The sequence below is a fragment of the Anomaloglossus baeobatrachus genome, chromosome 1 (genome assembly GCF_048569485.1).
Source record: "Anomaloglossus baeobatrachus isolate aAnoBae1 chromosome 1, aAnoBae1.hap1, whole genome shotgun sequence".
Classification (NCBI taxonomy): Eukaryota; Metazoa; Chordata; class Amphibia; order Anura; family Aromobatidae; genus Anomaloglossus; species Anomaloglossus baeobatrachus.
In genome coordinates, this window is record NC_134353.1 from 643,010,733 (window position 1) to 643,028,358 (window position 17,626).

The following is a 17,626-nucleotide window of genomic DNA, read 5'->3' on the forward strand; positions in this document are numbered from 1 at the left end:
TTATAAAAGCTGTTATAGTGTCTGCCATTCCTACCTCTCTTGGTAGGGCATTCCACAGTCTAAATGTTCTAAGTGTAAAGAACCCGTTCCTATTTAGCTGCCAGAATGGCATTTTCTCCATCCACAATGAAAGTGAAATCTCCTGTGAGACGTCTTTTTTCTAAGCTAAACAAGCCCAACTTTTCCATCCTCTCATCATATGGGTGGCCTTTCATTCCTTGTATCTACCGTATTTTTTGGACTATAAGACACACTGGACCATAAGACGCACCCTTGTTTTAAAGGAGGAAAATAGGAAAATAAAATTTTAAGCAAAAAATGTGGTCATGACACACTGTTATGGGATGAGGACCTGCTGCTGACACTGTTATGGGGGTAATGTCCCAAAATTCTCTACTAAGGCAGCCCATCCTGGTAATGATGCTCCTGCCTTGTATATGATCCCCAACCTTGTATATATGTACCCCATCCTGGTATATATTCCCATCCTGTTATATACCGCCATCATGGTATAGCCCCCATCCTGCTACATAGCGCCATCCTGGTATATGCCCATATCCTGCTATATACTGCCATCCTGCTATATACTGCCATCCTGCTATATACTGCCATCCTGCTATATACCGCCAACCTGCTATATACCCCCATGCTGCAATATTCCCCCATCCTGCGATATACTGCTATCCTGCTATATACTGCCATCCTTGAATATGCCCCCATCCTGCTATATGCCCCCATCCTGCTATATACCCCCATCATGCTATATACCCCTATCCATCCTGCTATATACCCCCCATCCATCCTGCTATATATCCCCATCCATCCTGCTATACACTCCCATCCTGCTATATACCCCCATCCATCCTGCTTTATACTCCCATCCTGCTATATACCCCCATCCATTCTTTTATATACTCCCATCCTGCTATATACCCCCATCCTTGCTTTATGACCCGCTACATGTGGCACACACAAAAAAAAATAAACATTTATACTTCCCTTTCCTCGCTCCATGCAGCATCGCTCCTCTTCCTGTCAGTGACGGCAGCAGCACCGCTGGAGTGTGGAGCCGTCATCATTGTCTGCAGCATCGCTCGTCCTCCTGTCTGCCTGTCAGCTGACCTGTGTGGAGACTAGCGCTGCACACAGCGATGACGTCATCGCTGTGCTCACCGCTCTCTACACAGATCAGCTGGCCGGCAGAAAGGAGGAGATCACGATGCTGCAGACAACGGTGACGGGTGAGTATACTTATTCACTGACCCCCGCGCTGATGATGATGCGCAGGGGTAGTGAATACAGCCACACATGATCACTCCAAGTTGTAGTTGCCATGGGTGATCACGCGGGCCGGCTCTTGACTCGTGCACCCGTCCATCATCCAGCCCACCTGTCAGCGCCGCCTTCAGCGCTGAGGGATCATGGGCATGCATATAAAATGAACGGGCCCACATGGTCACGGCAGGCTGCTACAGCCTGTTCATGCCCTCGATGACCCGCTCCACTGCAGCACACTCATTACCCGAAGCCACATTCAGACTATAAGACACACCCCCCACTTTCCCCCAACATCTTTGAACTGACTGTAACTTCTGAATATCCTTTTTAAAATGTGGAGCCCAAAACTAGATCCCATATTCCAGATGTGGCATTACAGGTGATTTATAGAGGGATGGTAACAATAATAATAATAATAATAATAATAATTAATATCTTTTTTTAATACATGCTAAAATTTTGGTTGCTTTTTCAGCTGCTGCTTGACATTGAGTGCTGCTCCTGAGATTACTTGTATCCAGAACACCCAAGTCCTTCTCCTGTTCTGTAGTCTCAAATTTACTTCCATTTAATGTATACGCAGCTATAGGATTACTCCATCCTAGGTGCATTACTTTACATTTATCAACATTAATGTTAATTTGCCAAGTATCTGCCCATTCATACATCTTCTCAAAAACATTTTGTAATATTAAACTGTCAAAATCAGTTTTTAATATCCTACATAGTTTGGTGTCATTAGCAAAGACTGACACTTTACTATCAATCCCCTCCACAAGGTCATTAATAACGAGATTAAAAAGAATCAGTCCTAGCACAGATCCCTGCGGCACCCCATTGCTGACTATAGCCCAATTAGAGAATGTACCATTTATGACTACACTTTGTTTCCTATCTTTTAGCCGATTCTGCTTATAGTTTCCCCTAGTCCTTGCTTTTGGAGCTTTAGTATAAGGCTATTATGTGGTACAGTATCAAATGCCTTTGTAAAGTCCAGATAAATCACATCAGCTGCATTACCAATATCCAGATTTGCACTTACCTCCTCATAGAACCTCAACAGGTTGGTTAGACATGACTTATCTTTTATCAATCCATGCTGTCTGTCAGTTATATTATTCTCTGCAATATATTTTTGCATGTCATCTCTTATGATGCCTTCAAAAAATTTTGCACACCACTGATGTAAGACTTACCGAATGGTAATTGCCTGGATCCAGTGGCAGACCAATACAAATTACAGCATGGGGTTGTTGAATGCTGATATACAGTAGTGTTAAAAATAATAGCAGTCCAATATGACTAACCAGATTATTCACTTTTTTTGGTATAAATTATATTACCACATATCAAACAAGGGATTCTTAGAAAACCCCCAGATTAGGCATTCATGATCCGCCGGGTTTTGAGTCTGTGTAGTTGAATAATTAATTGAAGGGGGGTGTTCAAAATAATAGCAGTGTGGAAGTAAATTAGTGAGGTCAATCATTCTATGAAGAAACAGGTGTGATTCAGGTGGCCTTTATTTATGGGTGAAGCCAACACATATTATACATGCATTTCTCCTTGAAAGACTGAGACATATGGGTCGTTCGAGACACTGTGCAGAAGAACAGTGTACTTTGATTAAAAAGTTGATTGGAGAGGGTAAAACTTATAAAAACGTGCAGACAATGATCGGCTGTTCAGCTAAAATGATCTACAATGCTTTAAAATGGAAAACAAGAACAGAGAGACATGGAAGAAAATGGAAGACGACCATTAGAATGGATGGAAGACTAGCCAGAATGGCAAAGGCTCCACCAATGATCAGCTCCAGGATGATCAAAGGCAGTCTCAAGTTATCTGTGAGTACTGTGACAGTTAGAAGACATTAGAAGACGCCTATATGAAGCTAATCTATTAGGAAGAAGTCCCTGCAAAGTCACACTGTTTAAAAAAAAGATATGTACTGAAGCAGATACAATTTGCCAAACAACACAAAATTGAGAAACATTTTGTGGACCGATGAAAGTAAAATTGTTCTTTTTCGGTCCAAGGGCATCGCACAGTTGGTCAGATGAACCCCAAACTCTGACTTCAAGCCACAGTACACTCTGAAGACCGTGAAGCATGGTGGTGTCAGCATCATAATATGGGCATGTTTCTCTTACTATGGTGCCGGGCCTATTTACTGCATACCAGGGATTATTGACCAGTTTGATATATCCAAATACTTGAAGAAGACATTTTGCCTTACACTGAAGCGGAAAGCCCTTTAAATGAGTGTTTCAACAAGACAACGACCCTCAACACACCAGTAAATAAATGAGCAAAATCTTGGTTTGAGTTCAACAAAATTGAGGTTATGGAGTGGCCAGCCCAACCTCCGGACCTTACTGTGATAGAATACTTGTGTGATGGCATCAAAAATGCTGTTTCTGAGGCAAAGCCAACAAATGCAAATAAATTGTGGGATGTAGTCAAATCACCCTGGGCTGGAATAGGAGTTGACAGGTGCCAGAAGTTGGTTGATCCTATGCAACATAGATGTGAAGCGGTTCTAAAAAAACTGTGGTTATACAACTAAATATTAGGTGAGTGATTCAAAGGAATGCTAAATCCTAAATAGAAAGTAGACAGATGAGTATGAAAAGAGAAATACAGACACTGCTATTTTTTGGAACAACCCAATGTTTGTTTTTTGATATTTTCTGTAGAGTAGTTAAACATCATATAAATTTCTCTGCCTATGTTTTGATTTCGAAAACAGTGTGCAACGTTCCCAATGCATGGAAATAAAAACTATTCTAAAGATTTTGGGCTTTATCCATGTTTTTGTACTCACTGCTATTATTTTGAACACAATTGTATGTACTGCATAAAAGTCGCCATCGATCAGCTGACTCAATAACTGGAAGTCCAAACTTCCTCTGGCATTAACATCAGCAAAAAAAAATGTATATTAGGGGTTTCCAAGGCCGAGTAGCTATATGGAAACCGTACATTATCCAGTGAAAAAATAGAGCAAAAGATACCCCCACTGGACTCTGGAGCAGTGGAAAGCTGTTCTGTGAAGTGATAAATCATCTTTCTCTGTTTGGCAGCCTGATTGATGAATCTGGTTTTGGTGATTGGGAAATAATGCAATGGTGTTTTTCACGTGTTTATAGAGGTTGCTAGACCAATGGCTGCAGTGAAGTGAAATCTTAGAGCTTCAGCATACCAAGACATTTTGGACAATTGTATGATTCCAATTTTGTAGAAACAGTTTGGGAAAGGCCCTCTTCTGCTCCATCATGACTGTGCCCCAGTGTACAAAGCAAAGTCTATAAAGTAATGGGTGGGTGTGTTTGGTGTGGAAACACTTGACTGACCAGAAAAGAGCTCTGACCTCAACCTAAGCGAACACCTTTGTATTAGAATGGAGTCTGTGAGCCAGGCCTTCTCATCCAACCTGTCATCTCAACCTACAAATGCTCTTCGTTAAGAAGGAGCAAAAATTGCCATAGGCAAATTGCAAAATTTTGTGAATAGCCTTCCAAGATTCGCAGAACTATGGAAGCTGTTACAGCTTCAAAGCAGGACCAATTCCATATTAATATTTTTGGACTGGGATGTCATAAAAGCTTCTGTAGGTGTAACTGTTGATGTGTGAAATTACTCTAATAACTAAAGGAACTGTAGTATAACTTCCGTCTCTAGACCTTCAGTGAAATCAGAAGTATCTGGAGGTATAGTAGTGCTTGTAAAGCTTTATTGGTGCTGCATTACTCCATATATCTCAGAGCTTGTGATTGTAAAAAAAAAAAAACAAAGTAGGGTTCAATGTGTTTTAAATGCATTAAACTAACTGATACACCATGTATGTTACGGGGGGCTGTCTGATAACCTAAAGGAGTATCAGACAGTCAGGGTCCACTGTGCAAAGACTCTGCTGCAGACTATGGCAGAGTGCAATACCTCTGTTAACTCACAGAAGGATATAATAAGTAAGTAAAGCAATTCCTCCCTTACTTGGAGGGTGTGTGGAATGATCTCTGTTAATAATCACAGAGACAAAGGCAATGTGTGCGAAATGGCACCTACCTAGGTCCGCTCTTCTAGTGGTGCAAAAGAGACGAACAGCAGCGTAAGCCGCACAAAGCTCCTACCTGCGTTCGCTCCACTAGTGTGCGAGGACACGAACCACTAGATATGGCACCTGCCTAGGTCCGCTCTTCTAGTGGTGCAAAAGAGACGAACAGCAGCGTAAGCCGCACAAAGCTCCTACCTCTGTTCGCTCCCCTAGTGTGCGAGGATACGAACAACTGCCAGACGCAGTATAAGGAACGTTACCCTAGCGGCAACGTCCACCTACGAGTCGAACCACAAGGCCCAGCCAGACCATGTGCCTCAGGCACCTGCCTATGTCCGCTCCCCTAAGAGGTAAGGATACGGACAGCAGCCGAAGCTGTAAGGTATAAGAACGCTACCATGCCGGTAGCGCTCACCTAGCATAGAGAGAGGAATGCCTAGAGGAACGCGCACAGAGCGTCTACTCTTATGCATGAACCAAGAGGACTGAGCGCCATGCGGCGTGTGTCAGGGTCTTATATAGACTCTGTGCCTCATCCAAGATGGAGGACACCAGAGCCAATCCGCTGCCAGAACGACAGGAGTGACGTCATGCTGGCCTATCACCGAGCAAGGCATCACAAGCACATGACCAGCGACCAATCGGCATAGAAGGTGTCAGAGACATGTGACCTCGTGTCAGCGATGATGTCACCCGCACATGTGCAATGGCTCCAAGATAGGACTTAGTCTCCGGCGCTCGCACATGTGCAGTAGCAAGAAATCTGGACTTAGTCTCCAGCGCTCGCACATGTGCAGTAGCAAGAAATCTGGACTTAGTCTCCAGCGCTCGCACATGTGCAGTAGTAAGAAATCTGGACTTAGTCTCCAGTGCTCGCAGCAACCGTAACAGTACCTCCCCCTCAAGGGCCCCCCTCCCGGCGACGCAGGTAATCGGCAACTAAGTCGGGAGCATGGACAGCCTCCTCAGGCTCCCAAGAGCGATGTTCCGGGCCGTAACCCTCCCAATCTATCAAGAAGAACCTGCGCCCTCTAACCATCTTAGAACCAACTATGGCTCGTACCTCATAGCTAGAGCGAGAGGAATCAGAGGCAGGAGAGTGCACTTCACGAGCGTGAGGTAAAATAGCCGGCTTTAGCAGTGAGACATGGAATTTGTCATGAATCTTAAGATGGACGGGTAACTTCAATTGGTAGACTACAGGATTTACCTGTCGAAGAACCTCATAAGGACCCAGGAAGCGAGGAGCAAATTTGACAGAGCTCACTCTAAGTCTCACGTGTTTTGCAGAGAGCCACACAAAGTCCCCTGGAGAAAAGACAGGAGCCGGGCGACGAAACCGATCGGACACCGTCTTCATACGGTCCTTAGCTGCTTGGATCGACTCTTGAGTCCGATCCCAAACCTCTCTGGCATTAGTTGCCCAGTCGGCCACAAGAGGAGGAGGTGCAGCAGCGGGAAACGGTACCGGTACCCTAGGGTGTTGCCCATTATTGAGTACGAACGGTGTCTGCCCAGTGGCCTCAGCCAGCGAATTGTTAAGGGCAAATTCTGCCCAGGGTAGGAGGGAGGACCAGTTATCGTGGTTCTCAGCAACAAAGTGTCGAAGGTATATAATCATAGATTGATTGGTACGCTCAACCAAACCATTGGTCTCCGGATGGTATGCCGAAGAGAGATTCAACTCAATTTGCAGAAGGCTACAAAGATCTCGCCAGAAACGGGAAGTAAATTGCGGGCCTCTATCACAAATGATACGATCTGGCATCCCGTGAAGCCTAAAGACATGCTTGAGGAATAGTTTGGCTAGTACCCTGGAAGATGGGATTCTCGATAACGGTACGAGATGAACCATCCGGGAGAAATGGTCCGTAATGACCCACACAAATCTATGTCCCTGTGAACATGGAAGATCACCCACAAAGTCCATGCCTACCACCTCCCATGGTCTATCTGGCACTGGTAAAGGATGCAAGAGTCCAGCCGGTCTCTGCCGTAATGGACGGTTGCGAGCACACGAGTAGCAGGAACCGACATATCTCTTGACGTGGCTGGCTAAGTGTGGCCACCAATACCACCTCTCCAGTAACTCTCGTGTCCGCCTAATACCAAAATGCCCACCCACCTTTGAGGTGTGGGCCCATGACAGTATATCATTCTGTCGATCAGGCGGAACAAAGGTCTTGCCCGGTGGGATTTGGTCTAACGTCACAGGGGAGAGCGTATGAAAAACCCTGGAGGGAAGGATAAGACGAGGTTCGTCAATCTCCTCCTGGGTAGAAAGCATAGAGCGAGACAGGGCGTCTGCCTTGTTATTCTTACTCCCAGACAGATAGTTGATGGAGAAGTGAAAGCGGGAGAAAAACAAGGACCAGCGGGCTTGGCGAGGATTCAGACGCTGAGCGGTTTGTAAGTACGTCAGATTCTTATGGTCTGTATAGACCTGGAAAGGATGTTTCGCTCCTTCCAGCAAGTGACGCCACTCCTCCAAGGCTAATCTCAAGGCGAGCAGTTCCCTATCCCCAATGGTATAGTTTCTCTCTGCTGGTGAAAAGGTTTTCGCAAAGAAGAAACACGGCCTTTTTCTACCTGCACCGTTCTTTTGATACAAGACCGCACCAGCACCCACTGAAGAGGCATCAACCTCTAAGAGGAAGGGCTTACTCTCATCGGGTCTTTGAAGAACGGGAGCAGTTGAAAAGTGTCTTTTTACTGCCTCAAAAGCCTGAGATGTCTCAGTAGACCAGGCTTTGGGATTAGCACCTTTCTTAGTCAAGGCCACCAAAGGGGCCACCAAAGTAGAAAAATGGGGTATGAACTGCCTGTAATAATTTATGAATCCTAAGAAGCGTTGCACCGCCTTCAAGGAATGAGGTTCGGACCATTGCAGGACAGCAGAGAGCTTCGCAGGATCCATAGCCAGGCCCTCTTGTGAGATAATGTAACCCAAAAAAGGCAATGAGGACTGCTCGAAGACACATTTCTCGAGTTTAGCAAACAATGAGTGCTCCCTTAAACGGGAAAGGACACGAACGACATCCTGACGATGAGTCTCCAGATCAGGAGAAAAAATCAGGATGTCGTCCAGATACACCACTACTGAGGATAACAGTAAATCCCTGAACACATCGTTTACGAAGTCCTGAAATACTGCGGGTGCATTACATAACCCAAAAGGCATGACGAGGTATTCATAGTGACCGTCTCGGGTGTTAAAAGCGGTCTTCCATTCGTCACCCTTTCGAATTCGTACCAAGTTATACGCACCCCGCAGATCCAACTTTGTAAAAACTTGAGCTCCTCTCAATCTGTCAAAGAGCTCCGAAATTAAAGGTAATGGGTATTTGTTCTTTATTGTGATTGCGTTGAGACCCCTGTAATCTATGCAGGGACGCAAATCACCCTCTTTCTTCCGAACAAAGAAAAACCCAGCTCCCGTGGGAGAGACAGACTTACGAATGAACCCCTTCTCTAAACTCTCTCTTATATAGGTCGACATGGCCTCCGACTCAGGTATCGACAGGGGGTAAACCCTGCCTTTAGGTGGAACCGAACCTGGGATAAGGTCTATGGCACAGTCATACGGCCTATGGGGTGGAAAAACCTCAGCACCCTGTTTGGAGAACACGTCAGCGAAATCCAGATAGGGTGTAGGTATGGGAGAGAGATCAGTAGATGCAACCGCAATGACCTTAGGTGGTAAGGGAAGACATCGGGACTGACATTTCGAACCCCAACTAATAATGCTGTCAGACTCCCAGTCAATGTGAGGAGCATGAGTCCGAAGCCATGGGAGACCCAGAAGGATGTCGTCTATACCCTCAGGCAAAACAAGAAAAGAAATCTCCTCTATGTGACCCTGAGACAGGGAAAGGCGCAAGGGAACTGTCCTCAATGTAATGGAGTCAGACAACATAGTTCCATTAACAACACGGACAGGAATAGGCGCCTCTAACATGATAGAGGGAATATTGTGTCCCTTTACAAATCCTGAGGACACAAAAGTCCCGTCAGCTCCGGAATCCACAAAAGCCATAATAGGCCATGTATTCTCAGATAACGAGAGCTGACCTGGGATACAACACTTAGAGGGTGCAGAAGACGTCTCTAGTAACCCCCCTCTAATGGTTACTAGGCCAGGGAGTTTCCCTGACGACTAGGACACTTGTTGGCATAGTGCCCAGCCTGACGACATACGTAACATATAGGAGGACCAGACTTGCGTAGTCTGGAAGACGTATGACCTAACTCCATAGGAGTGGGAGATGTTTCAGATGCTGAGGAAGATGGTAGTGGACCCTCAACAACTGGAATAGCCTGATGCTTAGGGCGTGAGGAAGAGACCTCGAGTCTACGTTCCTTATGGCGTACATCGATCCTCGTTGCTACTGTGATCAAGTCCTCCAGAGAAGCAGGGACCTCACGAGTAGCAAGAGCATCCTTGACATAGCCTGCCAACCCTCTCCAGAAGATAGGAATCAACACCTTCTCTGGCCAATCTAGTTCTGCCACCAGAGTTCTAAAAGCAATGGCATAAGAACTAGTGGATAACGAACCCTGAGATAGATCTAACAGTCTCAGGGCCGCATCATGGGTAACCTGCAGACCCATGAATACCGCCTTAAGAGCATCAAGAAAGTCTTGATGTCTCAGAGTAACCACATCAGAGCGCTCCCATAGGGGAGTCGCCCATTCTAAGGCTTTGTCCTGAAGTAAGGAGATGATAAAGCCTACTCTGGACCTCTCCGTAGAGAAGCGAGAAGAGTTGACCTCTAGGTGTATCTGACACTGACTAATGAAACCACGACATGATCTGGCATCGCCAGAATATCTGTTTGGCAGAGCAAGTCGAGGATCATGTGCAGATGTCACCATGGTCTGAGGTTTATCCTCTATACTCTTGAGCCGTGACTCAAGTACTTGTATGTAACGGTGTAACTGCTGATATTCTGCCATAACTGCCAGACCCTTGGCTCAGTCCTAATGTTACGGGGGGCTGTCTGATAACCTAAAGGAGTATCAGACAGTCAGGGTCCACCGTGCAAAGACTCTGCTGCAGACTATGGCAGAGTGCAATACCTCTGTTAACTCACAGAAGGATATAATAAGTAAGTAAAGCAATTCCTCCCTTACTTGGAGGGTGTGTGGAATGATCTCTGTTAATAATCACAGAGACAAAGGCAATGTGTGCGAAATGGCACCTACCTAGGTCCGCTCTTCTAGTGGTGCAAAAGAGACGAACAGCAGCGTAAGCCGCACAAAGCTCCTACCTGCGTTCGCTCCACTAGTGTGCGAGGACACGAACCACTAGATATGGCACCTGCCTAGGTCCGCTCTTCTAGTGGTGCAAAAGAGACGAACAGCAGCGTAAGCCGCACAAAGCTCCTACCTCTGTTCGCTCCCCTAGTGTGCGAGGATACGAACAACTGCCAGACGCAGTATAAGGAACGTTACCCTAGCGGCAACGTCCACCTACGAGTCGAACCACAAGGCCCAGCCAGACCATGTGCCTCAGGCACCTGCCTATGTCCGCTCCCCTAAGAGGTAAGGATACGGACAGCAGCCGAAGCTGTAAGGTATAAGAACGCTACCCTGCCGGTAGCGCTCACCTAGCATAGAGAGAGGAATGCCTAGAGGAACGCGCACAGAGCGTCTACTCTTATGCATGAACCAAGAGGACTGAGCGCCATGCGGCGTGTGTCAGGGTCTTATATAGACTCTGTGCCTCATCCAAGATGGAGGACACCAGAGCCAATCCGCTGCCAGAACGACAGGAGTGACGTCATGCTGGCCTATCACCGAGCAAGGCATCACAAGCACATGACCAGCGACCAATCGGCATAGAAGGTGTCAGAGACATGTGACCTCGTGTCAGCGATGATGTCACCCGCACATGTGCAATGGCTCCAAGATAGGACTTAGTCTCCGGCGCTCGCACATGTGCAGTAGCAAGAAATCTGGACTTAGTCTCCAGCGCTCGCACATGTGCAGTAGCAAGAAATCTGGACTTAGTCTCCAGCGCTCGCACATGTGCAGTAGTAAGAAATCTGGACTTAGTCTCCAGTGCTCGCAGCAACCGTAACAATGTATGTATGGTCACATATTTATAAATGTTCAAATTGCCGGGACAAAGAGTTAAGATGTTCAATTATTCTAATTAAATTTTTCAAAACGATAGTTTAGTCTTCCTGTAACTAAGAAAGCCAAAATGGAGGACAGACTGTGGACAAAAGAGCGCAATAGAGTCTTAACTGGTAAACAGCATAGAAAGGGTTAATGGAAAAACTCACCTATAGGGGTTGTGCCAGTCACAACTCCTATATTGGCGAGATCACATGGTCAATCAGCTGCAGCCCCGAAGTTTATAGGTATATCTGATTGTAGAAAAGACCGGGGTTGATGCCGCGCTTGTCTCCAATTCCAGGAGGCAGATAGGGTTAATTGGATTAACCCTATCTGCCTCCTGGAATTGGTGACAAGCGCGGCATGAAAGCCGGTCTTTTCTACAACCACTTATAAGAAAGCCAAAATGGGAGCCTGTGTCAATCATACACTGAACAAAAATATAAATGCAACACTTTTGGGTTTCCTCCCATTTTTCATGAGCTGAACTCAAAGATCTGAGACATTTTTGTGACGCCCTGGGCAAGCCAGGGGTCACAGGTCATAACACCACCACACCCTACACCCCGGATAGGTACACCGAAGCTACACCAAAAATCCTTGTTGCCTTCCTCCAGGGGCTGATGTTCACACCAGGGGGTGGGCAAGGCGGTTGGCTCCGCCCACCGAGGAGCACACAGTCCTGGAGGCGGGAAAACCAGGCGGTAGAGTGCAGTAGAGTGCAGTCGAGTAGAGAGTTGAGATGAGTTTAGGAGTGAAGTGGTAGAGGAGCAAGTGAGAGGAGTTAAAGTGAGGGAGAAAGTGACAGTTGAGGAAGCCTTAAGTTGGTCCGGGTGTGTGCCCCGGACTGAGAACAGCAAGGTTAGCAGACGGCGGTGACCGTCTGCAGGAGAGGCTGATCGGAGGTTGCCGAAAGGACCGTGGACGGGTGGTGGCCCGGCGGTACCGGAACGGTATACGAAGAGAAGCCAGCACCATTGGCAGGGGCCTTTCGGATCCCGGCAAGGCTAGGAGCCGCCGTGAATTTGCCAAATCCGTCAGTGAAGGGGACCTCCTGGGTCTCCCAACAACTAAGTCCCGATTGAAGGCAACAGTCCAACCGTAGGAGAGAGACACCGCCACCGCCAGGGCACCAGTTTCTCAGGGCCAGCGCCTGCGGGCAAAGAGGGGCTCCTCCGGCCCATATCCAAGCCGGGGAGCGGGTTACCGGTGGGAACCCATCGCTACCAACAGTGAACTTAGGTGCAGGAAAAGTGACAGTCACTGTCAACTACCGGGGAAAAGCAACAGCAGCCATCCGTGGGAACCGTCTTTCCAGCCGTGTGTTTTACCGAGAACTGTGTCACCATCTCAGGCTGAGTGAGTACCACCGTGCCGTGTGGCACACCGCTGCCCCCGCGACCCTGCACCTCACCAGGCCCTGCACCGGCCCTGCCATCCTTCATCCCCCCCACCTCATCACTGGGCCCCGGGACAACCACCCCCCTACCCACGGAGGGGAGAACTAACAACTTTGCTGCTCCCTGTCACCGCTCCCGGGATCCCCATACAGAGCAGCGGTGGTGTCCACACAATCACCACAACCGTGGGTGGCGTCACGGACAATAAATCCCCAAAACCAATCCCCTTTTCACTCACGGGCGAGGAGCGCCGCTCGAGTCCCCGGGATCCGGCACAACGCTCGAGCCACCGAGCAGCGGAGGCCGCAGCAGCAGCGGCAGCCGAACTCCTCCACCCGCGACATTTTCTGTGGATACAAAGGGCTTTTTCTCTCAAATATTGTTCCCAAATTTGTGTAAACCTGTGTTAGTGAACGTTTCTCTTTTGCACAGATAATCCATCCACCTCAAAGGTGTGGCACATCAAGATGCTGATTAGACAGTGTGCAGGGAGCCAGCACTAAGCGGTGTACGCTGGTAACCAGGGTAAATATCGGGTAACCAAGCAAAGCGCTTTGCTTAGTTACCCGATATTTACCCTGGTTACCAGCGTATGCTGCTTACACAGAGTCGATGCTCGCTGGTCTCCCACCGTCAAACACACAGATGTGTGCTGCACAGCGGGAGACCAACGAGCAGAAAATGAACCAGAACAGTGTGTAACGATCAGCGATTTCACAGCAGGGGCCAGGTCTCTGCTCAGTGTCACACACAGCGAGATTGCTAATGAGGTCACTGCTGCGTCACAAAACCTGTGACTCAGCAGCGATCTCGCTATGTGAGAAGTACCCCTAAGGCACACCTGTGCAATAATCTTGCTGTCTAATCAGCATCTTGATATGCCTGTGAAGTGGATGGATTATCTCACCAAAGGAGAAGTGCTCACTAACACAGATTTACACAAATTTGTGAACAAATATTTCAGAGAAAAAAGTCTTGCAAAGAAAAAGTTCAGCTCATAAGAAATGGGAGGAAAACAAAAGTGTTGTTTTTATATTTTTATTCCGTTTATGTTAAAACAGTAAAACAATTAATATACGTAATATATTTACAAGAAAAGAGGAGTATTCTGGTTTCAGTAAATGTGTCATTTTCCTAGTATACTGTACATCAATCCATTCAAAATCTCTGCTTGCAGTCACTCAATAGAAATGTGTTTTCATTACCTCTGTCCGGTTATGAGATGATCATGCAGATGTACAATGTGGCTCACTACAAAAGTTACCAGAGGTTTCAATCGTAACAAACTGGCCTCCTGTTCGAGCAATACAAGGACAGGTTCACAGGGTCCAGGGGTGAACAATTAGAACAAATTTCTGCACCATTTCTGCCCCTCTTGGCAGGAAAAATGCAGTGCAAAAAACGTGATTTTGAAGTGTTTTTGATGCATTTTACAATTGAATTCAATGAGTAAAAACACTGCAAAAACATTGGAAGAATTGACATGCCGCTGATTATTTTTAGATTTCTCACGAGCTGCGCCTATGCTCTGCAACACACTACCAAGAGCAATGCGATTAATTCCCAACATCCACACCTTTAAGCGGGCCCTAAAAACGCATTTCTTTAGACTAGCCGATCACCTCACTGCCCTGATCTAATCTAGACCCTTTCTGCCCTTCCGAAAAATTTACTTCCAATTCTTGTCTCCTGTACCTGTATAAATTCTGGCCAATGACGGGTTCATGCAGCTGCTTTTGAACCCCCTATTAAATCGATGGCTGGACCATATATAACAAGCTTTCCCCCCCCCCCATTCACCTTTTGTGCCTCCCTTATTTCCTCATAGACTGTAAGCTTATGAGCAGGGTCCTCACTCCTCCTGGTATCTTAATTGTGTTATTTTGTATTGTCTCATTGTCTGTACATGTCCCCACTGAATTGTAAAGCGCTGCGGAATATGTTGGCGCTATAGAAATAAAACTTATTATTATTTTATGCACCAAATCTGCATGAAGAAAATAGTCAACGTGTGCACAGCACTTCAGGATTCTCATTCACTTTGCTGGCACCAGATTTGCTTGCAGTTTTGTGAAAAACCTGCACTCAAAAATGCATAGAAAAATCATACTGTGTGCATACAGCATTAAATACTGCTGCTAAAAATGACAGTAAGCTTAGAGCAGAAAAAATGAGTATACAAAATGTTATTCTTAAAGGGAACCTGTGACCAGGTTTTTCCCTTATGAGCTGCGGCCACCACCAGCGAGCCCTTATATACTGTATATATTCTAGAATACTGTGTATAAGAGCCCAGGCCGCTCTGTAGAACGTAAAAATCACCTTTATAATGTTCAACTAGGGGGGCAATCTGATATGTGACGCTGCTCGCGGTTCGGCACCTCCTCCATTTTGTGTGATTGTTGTCCTGCTACCTAGCCCCATGTGAATGACACATTCTACATCATCCACACAGAGGCCTCCATTGAGCTCCTGTGCATGCGCACTTTCATCTGCCCAGCTGAGGGCAGACTAATATATTGTAGTGCACATGCGCAGGTGGTCTTTGACCTCAGCAGGCTAGATCAAAGTACACATGCGGACGCCTTGTGGATGACGTGGGACATGTCATCCACATGGGGCTGGACAGGAAGACGATAACTACAAAGGACGAAGGATGCACCAGACCGAGAGCAGCAACACCCACCGGACCAGACTGCCCCCTAGGTGAGTACATATACTTGATTCTTACGTTTTACAGAGAGGCCTGGGCTCTTATATACAGTAATCTGGAATGCTGTATATAAGGGTTCACTGGTGGTAGCCGCACCTCATAAAGGAAAAACCTGGTCACAGGTTCCCTTTAAAGAAGAGTGTGCGGAATAAGATGCACGAAATTCATGATTTCATTAAGAGGCACACGCCACTTAATAAATTTGGAGCATCTTATCAGTGGCATGGGCCTCTGTCCACCTTACCAGAGATGTTACTCGAGTTAGGGACTTGAGTAACATTTCTGGAGTAATGCCACTTAATAAATTTGGAGCATCTTATCAGTGGCATGGGCCTCTGTCCACTTTACCAGAGATGTTACTCGAGTTAGGGACTTGAGTAACATTTCTGGAGTAATGCCACTTAATAAATTTGGAGCATCTTATCAGTGGCATGGGCCTCTGTCCACTTTACCAGAGATGTTACTCGAGTTAGGGACTTGAGTAACATTTCTGGAGTAATGCCACTTAATAAATTTGGAGCATCTTATCAGTGGCATGGGCCTCTGTCCACTTTACCAGAGATGTTACTCGAGTTAGGGACTTGAGTAACATTTCTGGAGTAATGCCACTTAATAAATTTGGAACATCTTATCAGTGGCATGGGTCTCTGTCCACCTTACCAGAGATGTTACTCGAGTTAGGGACTTGAGTAACATTTCTGGAGTAATGCCACTTAATAAATTTGGAGCATCTTATCAGTGGCATGGGTCTCTGTCCACCTTACCAGAGATGTTACTCGAAATAGGGACTAGAGTAACATTTCTGGAGTAATATACGCCATCACTTTTGATTAATTTGTCCATTGGGCGTTGCCACACACTGTACCGCCACAGCTCCTCTCCAGCTCTACCCCAAAAGTGGCGTAAAATGCCAAAAGTTACAATTTATTTTATGCAACTTCCTGGTGTGCAAAATTTGGAAACCTTTCAAAGTGCTTTCTGCCAGAATTGTCGTGTAAGCACCTTGAAGAATCAGTCACTATGCTGAAACTAGATGATCTGTTTCAGACTCATAAATATGTTTTTTCTAAAGAGAAGTCAGATAACCTGTAAAGTAGGTTTGAAGATGACTTACAATTATATTAATATGATCCGTAATCATCACCGTAATATATAAGACTACAACACAAAGCAGCATGGATATGGACAGGCTGAGAACATTCTAATATACATGTTTTTTCTAGAAAGTGTCCAATGCCCCTTTGTTAATTGCCTCTTACAACGTACTGTGGAATATGTTGGCATCTCGCAAATACGTAATATTAATGCAAGGCCACACACAGTGGGGATGAGATAAAGCCTTTCTGGCTTGTAGAATCAGCAGCAAAGCTCAGATGGGAATTCAGGGGGGTTGGCTCCATTCTCAGCTCATTGGGTTGGGACACTTTCTTTGCATTGTCCCTGTGATGAGAGGGGGCTTTTGTGACTCACAACCTTAGTTCAGCCAGCTGCAAAATCTTTTTCCCAGGATCTGAATAGGAGAAAAAGTGTGAGTGAAGGAGGGGGAGAAGAGCAGGGGAGAAGAACAGGGGAGGAGGGGTGAATGAAGCAGGAGCAGGCATCTACGCACTGGGCTTCTGCAGCTCATCTTAGAAGGGTGGGCGCCGCGGCCTCACCTGACCAGCTTGTAAATCAATTGCATAGTGAGCTTAGCAATGGCGTACATTATATGATAAATACGATGTAAATCTACCTGACCTTCCCAACTTAAGCTATTGTAGAAATCTTTACATAGACTGCAAATAATTCCATACAAATATAATGTCAGATCATCTCATTCAAGGTTAATCTGCTTATCCTGGAGGAAACAAGATCAGACAGGTGAATAAAACCTCTTTTATTTTTTTAATTCTTATGTCTTGTGCTAAATGAGGCTTTGCCAGCCTTATATATCGATTTTCCATTAAAAATGGCCTGATCCATCACATATGTAATGTTTAATTGTGCTGTAGGATATGGAATATTGACGTGAAGAAGATTATGGGGAATGATGACGTTGAGTTTAGTCTCTATGAC

The 17,626-nt window shown here is 46.1% G+C and overlaps 1 protein-coding gene across 3 annotated transcripts in view; it reads left to right on the forward strand.

Annotated features, from left to right (window-relative positions):
• The window catches only part of SALL2 (spalt like transcription factor 2), a 49,148-nt gene that overhangs the window by 8,252 nt on the left and 23,270 nt on the right, over nucleotides 1-17,626 (forward strand). The window contains exon 1 of one of the 3 annotated variants that reach the window (XM_075319540.1): nucleotides 17,333-17,431. The exons of the other annotated variants lie outside the window; for them this stretch is intronic. The gene's annotated coding sequence lies outside the window, so the exon portion shown is untranslated. Of the gene's footprint in view, nucleotides 1-17,332; nucleotides 17,432-17,626 lie in introns of those variants that run through there. 3 annotated transcript variants of the gene reach the window in all.